We start from the raw sequence: 9,278 nt of genomic DNA on the forward strand, positions 1-9,278 counted from the left end.
AAAAGAGCTGCAGTAGCCAAAAAAGGTAAGCAGCCTCTGAAAAAGGAGCTTTTGATAGAACGAATTGCACCCAACTGTGAGTTGGACCCGACACATGTAATATATAAATAAACTCCCACCTCCTGCCAAGTTTCTTAACAGACCACTGGCTAAGCGGCGGCTTCTATTTCATATTAACATTTCCATGCAGATATTCAGATATGAAGTTCTCAAATAATAACAAAGGTAGCAGCTACTGAAAGAAGAGCCTGATCTCAGTGTAATAGGACACCTGGAGCCATACTGGCACAAATAAGTTCACACTCATTTCATAGCAGAGACCAGCTTCTCTCTTTTTTATTTTCCTTTTGGTGAACTCACATGGCAAATATCCCTGCTCAGCAACTCAGCAAAGATGTAAATTTGTTCACATATTTCTGCGTCCGCTCGAAAACCTGCAGGCAAAACTCACCACATGACCCCATTCTGTTTCTCCAGTTTCAGCTTCCAAAGAGTGGAATAAATACCCAGGTGATGGCTGACTGAGGGTCGCCAGATGTGGGCCAGAAGAGAGCCGGGGGTGAGCCAGATCTGGGCCAGATTCAGACGCTGGAAGGGTTAGTATCCAGGTCTGATGACAGACGAACACACTCAGTACAAATGGCTGCCATGCGAGCCGTTTTATGATCACGTCAAGGGGGAGAAGAGATTCTGTTCTGTTTCATTTTTGTTTTTTGTTTCTTTTCATTGGCATGCTGAGGTGAAAGAGCTCGAGTATAAGGCCAAACTTCTATTTAGACATGCTAAATGCCTTCCTGATGCCCAGGAGCTCGTGCAGTAAAATGTTTTCTTTTTGACTACAGTCAATCATGGGCTGTGACATGCAAAAACACACACAGACACTTAGCAAAGAAAACCTCATTTGTAACGTGCGTCTGTGCATACATTATGCACATTTATGAAACGTTTAAACACTCTCTCCTGCCCCAAAGAGCCACTTGAGAGTGTGTTTGCTTTAAATATTAAAATGGAAATGACCATTCAAATTAGAACCTTAATTATCTTTGGACGCAGGGCCTAAGGCTCAGATCGTTTAGATGTTGGATCTCACACCACATCATCAGAAGAGGTCTAGCTATCCAGGTAGGTAGGAAGGTAGGAAATACTTTCAGCACGACTGAAAATACTCTGGTGGGTGCATGAAAGAGCATTAAGAGCATTGCCACTCATGAGTGGAGAGTTTGAAGTTGTGTTTTTTTTTCTTGTCGGTTTACCCAAAGCTGCCTTCCTTTTAAGAGTGATCTAACACAGGCTTCCTCCCTCACCATTGGCTGTGTCTCTTGGATGCTCTTTACAACATGATATATTTGTGCGGGAACATCAACAAGCTGTGGGATTATTGGCAATGGCAACTCAGCATAAGGGCTTCCCTATTTGATGCCCAGATATGAGAGAACAACCTCTCGGGTGCCTGCATGTGGCTTGTGTAGTGTGTCAGCGTGTGTGTGTGTATTTGTCTGAGTGCATGTTTTGTGTTTGTATGTGTTTATGTCTGTTTGTGTGCCTCTGTGTGTGTGTGTGTGTGTGTGTGTGTGTGTGTGTGTGTGTGTGTGTGTATACATACCTATTACATATATCTGTTTGTGTACCTGTCTATGATCGTATGTGTGTGTGTGTGTGTGTGTGTGTGTGTGTGTGTGTGTGTGTGTGTGTGTGTGTGTGTGTGTGTGTGTGTGTTGATTGCATGGTCAGGTCAGCCCTGTGGCCGTTGGTGGCCTTGTTTGCAGAATGGATGTGTTTCCTCGCTAGTGTCAGCAGCCTGGCGATGACAGCAGCCTGCTGCTACACCCCAGCAGGTTCTGTATGCACGTTGTGTGTGTGTGTGTGTGTGTGTTTGTGTGTGTGTGTGTGTGTGTGTGCGTGTGGGTGTAAAGGGACGTAGAAGTTTGAGTTTGCTCCTGTGGGTTCCACTCAAAGACCTCACATTCAGAAAGCCACATATCTGAATCAGGAGGTTTTAGTTCAGAACATGAATATGCTGTTAGGTTTCCTTTAGATGAGATAGCATGGGTGTTTTAGTATCGCATTTTGAACAAAATAATGCTAGTTTGCGCTTAATGTAGAGTACTGGGGCTAATTTGACCCATGCACTCTAGAATCAAACACGTTTCAAAGTGTTGTCACCCAATTCAGGCAAGACCAAACCAGGCCTAGTTATTTTGTCAGGTGTGACCACTGCAGACTCCCCCCCCCCAGTGACACACACTCACACACACACACACACACACACATTCCTATCATTGACTAGCTGTTTCATCCTTCCAAAGTATACTCAGGGGACTAGGTCTCACTGTTACAATGACCCATTGTTTGCACCCACACTTTGACTGTTTCTTGTCTCTCAAACCTGGTGGCAACATGTCCACAAAAGTTTGTAAACATTCTCTCTGACTTTAATGAAACTTTGCTGAGCCATCAACCGTCTGTAGCATATATCCGTGCTAACTGAATGGATACTTCCGCAGCCTGTTTCATGCCATATCCCATGGCGTCTGTATTGTGCTCAGATGGTAATCAAACAAACAGGCTGTTGCGTGCCTGCGTCCCACATGCCCCTGTGGGCCTCTAAGCTCCTGTCCTCTCCTCTCTCTCATCCTCATAGGCAGCCTTTCATCCCTCTCACGTCAGCATTATTAACAGCAAATACGCGCTGTACGTTGGCCTCCTGTTTTCCATTTGCCAAACTCGGTCGGCGAAGCGAGGAGTGACATTTTGAATCTCCAACACGCTGCTTTTGTTTGGGGTGCCCACTTGCGAGTTGACATGAAGCATGAAATGAGCGTCAGTCCTTATTACATTTCCAGTCCGCTTAGGAGCCGCTCTGGGAAAGTCGTGCTAAGCGCTGCAGAGCGCTGAGACAGAGCACACTGCTTTTGTCATGCGAAGCACCAGTTCCCATAAACGAACTCATTACAGATGATTTATTCTTTTTCATAAACAGTCATTATGAGTGATTTCATATGTGTGTGTTTTTTTTATTCTTCGCCGCTGGAATCGCTTGGTTCTTGTTTGGCGTAGCTCATCCTCGAGAGTTGGTGACACGGTCTCAATCGCGGCGTTTAGATTGTTCTGCACGGAGAGAGCAGACGTGTGAGTTACGTCGCCTCTCAGAGACGACTGCCATTTCGCTTTCTCTTCTCCTGCTCAGTTTTTTTTTTTTTTGGTTATTTATTGTCCTCCCAAGCAGGTCCAGACCCACAGGAAGTGGGGCGTAAGTGAAACAGGAAGGAGCAAGGGCGGACGGTCTGAACCCTGGCGCGTAAATCAAGCCTCCTTCATGAGGCCGGCCACCCGGGCAGATGAAGTGCTCTTGTTGTGAGAGAAAACAGTGGAGAGGCGCACGTCATAACATTGACACCTCGGCAGGGGTCGGCTCCGAGCCATCCCAAAGCCCTGGCCCTGTGCTCAGGCTGGGGGCTCCCACACGGGCCCCCCTCCTCCCTCCACCGCATGGCTAACCCCCGAAACCCTCAACACTCTTTAGCCGCCTGTCTCTCTTCCCCTCTCAATCTGTCTGTCTTTCTCTCTGTCCTCTTCCTTTCTTTCTTTCTTTCTTTTTTGGGTAACCAAGATGCCCAGGTGATGTCCTCCAAAAGCCCGCTCTCCAACAATAAACACACATTCTAGGTGGTCCTGTCAGAAGAGGACGTCTCCATTGGAAAAAGCAGCCACCACAGCAAGCCCCTTTCCTTCCTACGGCTTAGCCCAGCGTGAGCGCGAGCCCTTTTCTTGTTTTGGAGGAGACCCCTATGGAAGAGATGTGTCCTAATTGCTTGTGGTTGACACTCTTGAGGATCATAGCTTGACCGTCTGGCTGGCCACAGATGCAGCAGCACAAGTGCAGAAGCGGCTTGGTCCAGTAGGAACACGGAGGCCTGTTCTTCACAGGGAGACATGGAACAGCTGGCTGAAATTATGGGGAAATCAATTAAATAGCAAGTCACTCATATTGGGAGAGAATGCATAAATGACCCCTTTTCAGGTTGGAAGTGACCTAAGTGTCTTGGTCGAGAATCACATGGGGGACGAAAAAAAAACACAACAACTGTTCTGTGTTTGAGTGGAAACAGTTTGTCAACTTTCATTAGGCGTGCTGCAGAACACAGGTTAGGTCTATTCCCAGGGCCAACTGACCAGCAACTACACAAACATGGCGGCACACTCTATTAATTGACCTTTTCACTGCAGGTTAGGTTTCCCTGTGTGTGCATGAGTCTGTGTGTATGTGCAAGTGTGTATGTGTGTGTATGTTGTTTTTGTGTGTGCTTCAGGGAGGTGGAATGCACTTTTCTTGTTTTCAGGGTGATTTAGTGCCGCCGTGACTGATATAATTGCTAGTGCGAAGAAAGTGTTCACAGGAAGGTGTATGTGCGCGTTTGTGTTTATGCGAGTGTGTGTGCGCGTGTGTGTGTTTACCTGTGAGTGGGTGACAGAGGCCGTCGCCGGGCCCCTGGCGGAGTTTATTTACATCCACTGGAGCTCACACTCCGCCGCGTCTGGCTCCGACGGCGGCCACGGCCGGGGGGACACGTTCTTGGCGGGAGACGTCATAGCAATGGCGCGAATGGGAACTGTGTTCTCCGGCAGCTCGGCCTTGTCAGTGGGATTATTCAAATCGAATTAGCGGCGCAGAAATACAAGTGAGATCATAGTCAAACGTTGTTCGGATATTGCCGTCGCAAAATCAACACCCCGACTGGAAACAGTTCATCAACTTTAAAGGCACCAGGGGGGTAAAGTGAGGCTTATTCTTAGTGCTGACGTTAAAAAGGGAAAAAAAGAAAAGCAAATACAAATATGCGTTTTTGTAATGTTGTGTTTTCTGTTTCTGTTACTGATGTAAGTTGTTTTGTTTTGCATTTGACTAAAAGACTGTGTGTGTTGGAGATATTGACAAGTAGCTTTCTCTCTCTCTCTCTCTCTCTCTCTCTCTCTCTCTCTGTGTGTGTGTGTGTGTGTGTGTGTGTGTGTGTGTGTGTGTGTGCGTAGGCCACCCAAGTATATGTTAATGATATCACTCAGTCAGTACAATTAACCAGGTTAGGAAATGTACAATATTTATGCTGTCTAACACGTCAATGTGATATGTATATATGTACTTTTTTATAAATATATTTGTTCAGGTTCCTTGGAGATTTATATTGGCAAAATGACAAATTATTGAGTTCAGCTATGAAGTAGTAATGATGCTAGTTAAATGTATTTGCACAAGATGTGCAGTATTTTACTTTGGAGAATATTTTTTATTTTATTTTTCCTATAAATAAAAAAACAGTTGTAACTATCCATGTACCATGCATAGATTTTTTTCTACCACAAGGCATGGTAAGGTCCTCATCTGTATAGCGAATGGTCCAGGCATGTTTTATCCGCGCTCAAAAGCCGTGCTTGTGCATGGACTTCGCCACATTTAAATGGAAGGAAGTCGGTATGTCTCTGGATGTATTTACAGAATGTCAGGCTGTTTGACTTGGCATGGCATTGATGAGAATTTACAACAGTCCGAGGTGTCAATCTGCCATCACTTGTCCCATGAAAGGACTTCAAATCATGAATGCAGTCATTGGAGTGCAAGAGGTACTTGGTTGTTTGCTAAATTTTGCGTTACCAGGAAAAAGTCTTTATATTTTTATTTTATTTATCTTCGTTTTTCAGTAGACATGGGGTATTTAGCTGTAGGGAGAGTTCAGTTGATTCCCACAGGGAGGTGGGCTTATATATATATATATATATATATACACACACACACACACACACACACACACAGTATATGTAGAAAGAGAGAGAGAGAGGGATAGAGTGAGAAAAGTTAAGGAGGAAGTTGAGGACAAAGAAAGGGAAAGAGAGATAGACTGTGGGCTAGAGAAAGACTGTGGTGCTGCCTTAAATGAGACTGGATGTGGAGAAGAGAAGATGAGAGCATTTGAGCTGCGCTATGGAGCAGGCGGCGTGATCTCAGACATGCTCTGGTTCACCTGCAGGCCTGTGCTGTGTGCATGCATACCCCCTCAGCACTTGTCAGGGCTCACTCCCAGCTCTCTCCGTCTCAAAGCTCCTGCACATTACTGCTCTTGTCTCAACGCTGCAGGCAAGATATTACCAGCAGGCAGAATCATAAAATATTTAAGTATCACAAACACACGGATTCCATCCCTGACACATCATGTCAACAGTGTTTAAGGTGTTCCCTCCTGCCCCCTCCACCCTGCAGGTTTGGAAGAAAAACACTGTGTTACAAAATAGCAGGCAGGAGATATGAATACGGCTACTTAAAGATGCAGTAGAACTGCCAAGCAGAATAGCACCACCAGTAAGTCTATTTACTCTGTCAGAATATTTAACAAGCAATTTGGAGTAATTAGCCAGGAAGCTGTTTGGCCACATATTTGACTGAAGGAAGATGATAAACACGTGGCAAAAATAGATAAATACGTGACTTGTCAAAGATGTGCAGGCTCCCCCTACACGCTCACTTGCCCCCCCCGCCCCCACCCCTCCAGAACCCACCCCATCATCCAGGCTGCCCAGCCTCCCGTGCTGCTTATCCCCCCTCCCCCCACCCCTTTACTGGCCCTGCGATTCCCGGAATCATTTCAGCCTGCGAGGGGTTCAGGTGGTAATAGCGAGGGGCACTTTTTGAAAATGGCTCCGTCTGCAAAAACTCTCTCTGTCACGCAGTTCAAAGCAGATGTCCGCCCATGCACCCATGACATCATTTGAGTTTGTTTCCATCACCACGGTAACTCGGCCGACTCCCCCTGCGCCCCACTTCCCTGCCCACTTACCCCCTAGTCCAAATCCTTAATGGAGGTACGGATAGTGGCACCCTGAGAGAAGGCCAAGCCTCCCCCTACCCCTAGGGATCTGCCTCTGTCTCCTGTGGAGAGGTGGGAGAAGTCACACTGAGGAATGCAGTAAGCCTTTCATGCGTCCAAATGCACACTGCTAAATGATATGGGCAATATGTGCGCAGCTATGTGCGACGCTACTGATCCTCCGAGACACTTGGATGCTGTGCAGCTCATTACCTCTGCTGCAGTGCCTGCTTCCCTGGTGGCTAGCAAATACTCAGGGTCAGCACAGAGAGAAGAAGCTAAAGCAGCAGCTCGCTGCCATGGGGAGGGTCAGCACAAATACCCGTCTGCTTGAGTCTGATCCCCCCCCCTCAGCCCCTTGCAACTGGCCCTTTAGCTTCTCCATGGGAGTTGGCCCTCAGTGTGAGGGCATGTTGGGGTGAGGGAAGTGGGGCAGCGAGACGTGCTGTCCGTCATTCCTGCCCAACATCTGTCTGTTTAGAGATCAGCAGGCAGACAGTGCTAAAGTCTCTGTGACTAGTCCTGTCCACTATGTGTATACTGTAAGCGCTATGTGTGCGCATGCACATTGAAGTGTGTGTGTGTGTGTGTGTGTGTGTGAGTGAGCATGAGGGTGATTTCTCTCTCCCTCTCTCTCTGTGCCTCTATCTAATTCTCTCTGCTGTCTACTTTATGTCTCTGATGCCATGCCTGCTGCATGCTCAGTGCTCCTGCTCCCTGTTCCACTATCTCTGGTCTCCTCTGGCCTGTGCTCACATGCGGGCGGCTTAACGAGGATGATTTAGTGCAGGACACAGAGGAACACTGGCTCTCTTTATTGCCATCGGGGGGCTTGGTTGGCAGAGGTCAGCAGCGTAGCGTGGCCATCCATACGGAGTGCTTCCTCGTGAGTCGTGAGTAGGTTTGACATCATTCAAAACAGGGGCCGGTATTTTTAGCATAATAAACAGGCAAAGTGCAACAAATATTTTCATAGGCAGTCCTTCCACTGCAAACACGCCGACATAGGAGTTTTTAAGTCGTCCGATAAAACGAGAGTGGCTGGGAATGTTTGCGGCCCCCCCACCACTCCAAATGAGTACAATATGTACAGTTTAAGTGTTAACCCCAGAAATGCAAAAGTGTTCATATTACATAACATGAAGTTGCACAAATAACATAACACAGAGTTGTGCACATAACGCAGCATTTGTTTTATTTAGCTGTGATGATCTCAACATGGACCATTTCTTCATAGTTTGCCCAACATTGGCCAACATTCTCTTTATTTGATTTTGAGTGTGCAAGAGTTTACTCGATTTTTCTATTGGTGTAAACACTGAGTAAACTTGATGTGTCATGCCAAACAATGTGCTTTATTAACCCCCCCGTGGGCCCGAGGACAAAGGAGAAGGGCCTGTCCCACAGATTAGAAGTGATCCTAATTGCCTCTCTGGTTGTGCTAAGCGTTTATTGAATAGCATGTGATTATCCCTGGAGGCCGTGTGTGTGTGTGCTGTTCTGCACGCTCTTTGATTCCCTAGGCCCTATCCAGCACGTGTGTATGTATACGTTTGCGTGTGTGTGTGTGTGTGTACGCAGCTCACAACATCTGCAGGGCATTAAGCTTAATAAGCAGACGCTGGCTCCCCCGCCCTCTGGCCCACTTCACCCCTCAGCATCTCTGCGGATAACCCCAGCTGCCCCAACTGCCCCGAGGACCAGCCGCCACCAGCGTGCCCCGGTCAGTCAGGACGGCGTTGGCCCAAACACCCGCTATTACGTTGCCCACTTACTCATCCACATTGTGCTGCTCTCCACAGTGACTTACAGTCAAAGTATGGTTTGCATTCGATTTTACGAGTGTGTGTGTGCGCACGTGGGAATCGAACCCATGACCTTGGTGGTTGTTAGCACCTTGTTCTACATGCTTCGGGAAGGTGGCTCAGGTGTCAGGTTAGATTCTGTGTCCTATCTGCCACCTGTGACCTGATAACAACATGATGACATGGTGAATAGGAAGACGAGGAAGACAGATAAGACCTGGACATTTCTATACTGAGGATCAGAGAGAGAGAGAGAGAGAGACAGAGGGGTAGGGAGAGTGGAGAGATATCACAGGCATTTAGAAAAAAATATTTACTTGTCGCTGACTTGGCAAATGGTCTGCACAACGTGTTTATTATTATTATTATTATTATTATTATTATTATTATTATTATTATTATTCATTTAAGCGTTTATTCCATCACATGGATATTTTTTCAACACTCCTAATGAAATTCATTTAATTAATGTGTCAAATTTATCCTGTTTTCACATGTGGTGTCAATGTGAATGTGTGTGTGTGAAAGAGGTGGGTGAAGTGTGTGTGTGTGTGTGTGTGTGTGTGTGTGTGTGTGTGTGTGTGTGAACGAGAGAGAGCGAGAGAGAAGAGAGAGAAGA

At 46.6% G+C, this 9,278-nt stretch overlaps 1 long non-coding RNA gene across 1 annotated transcript in view; it reads left to right on the forward strand.

Annotated features, from left to right (window-relative positions):
* Positions 1-530: 530 nt before the first annotated feature.
* The window catches only part of LOC134095366 (uncharacterized), a 13,761-nt gene continuing 5,013 nt past the window's right edge, over positions 531-9,278 (forward strand). Inside the window, exons 1-2 of the long non-coding RNA XR_009940563.1 lie at positions 531-596; positions 1,054-1,122. This is a non-coding gene — a long non-coding RNA (uncharacterized LOC134095366). The remainder of the gene's footprint in view (positions 597-1,053; positions 1,123-9,278) is intronic.

Source organism: Sardina pilchardus, chromosome 11 (assembly GCF_963854185.1).
Source record: "Sardina pilchardus chromosome 11, fSarPil1.1, whole genome shotgun sequence".
In the NCBI taxonomy this organism is placed as follows: Eukaryota; Metazoa; Chordata; class Actinopteri; order Clupeiformes; family Clupeidae; genus Sardina; species Sardina pilchardus.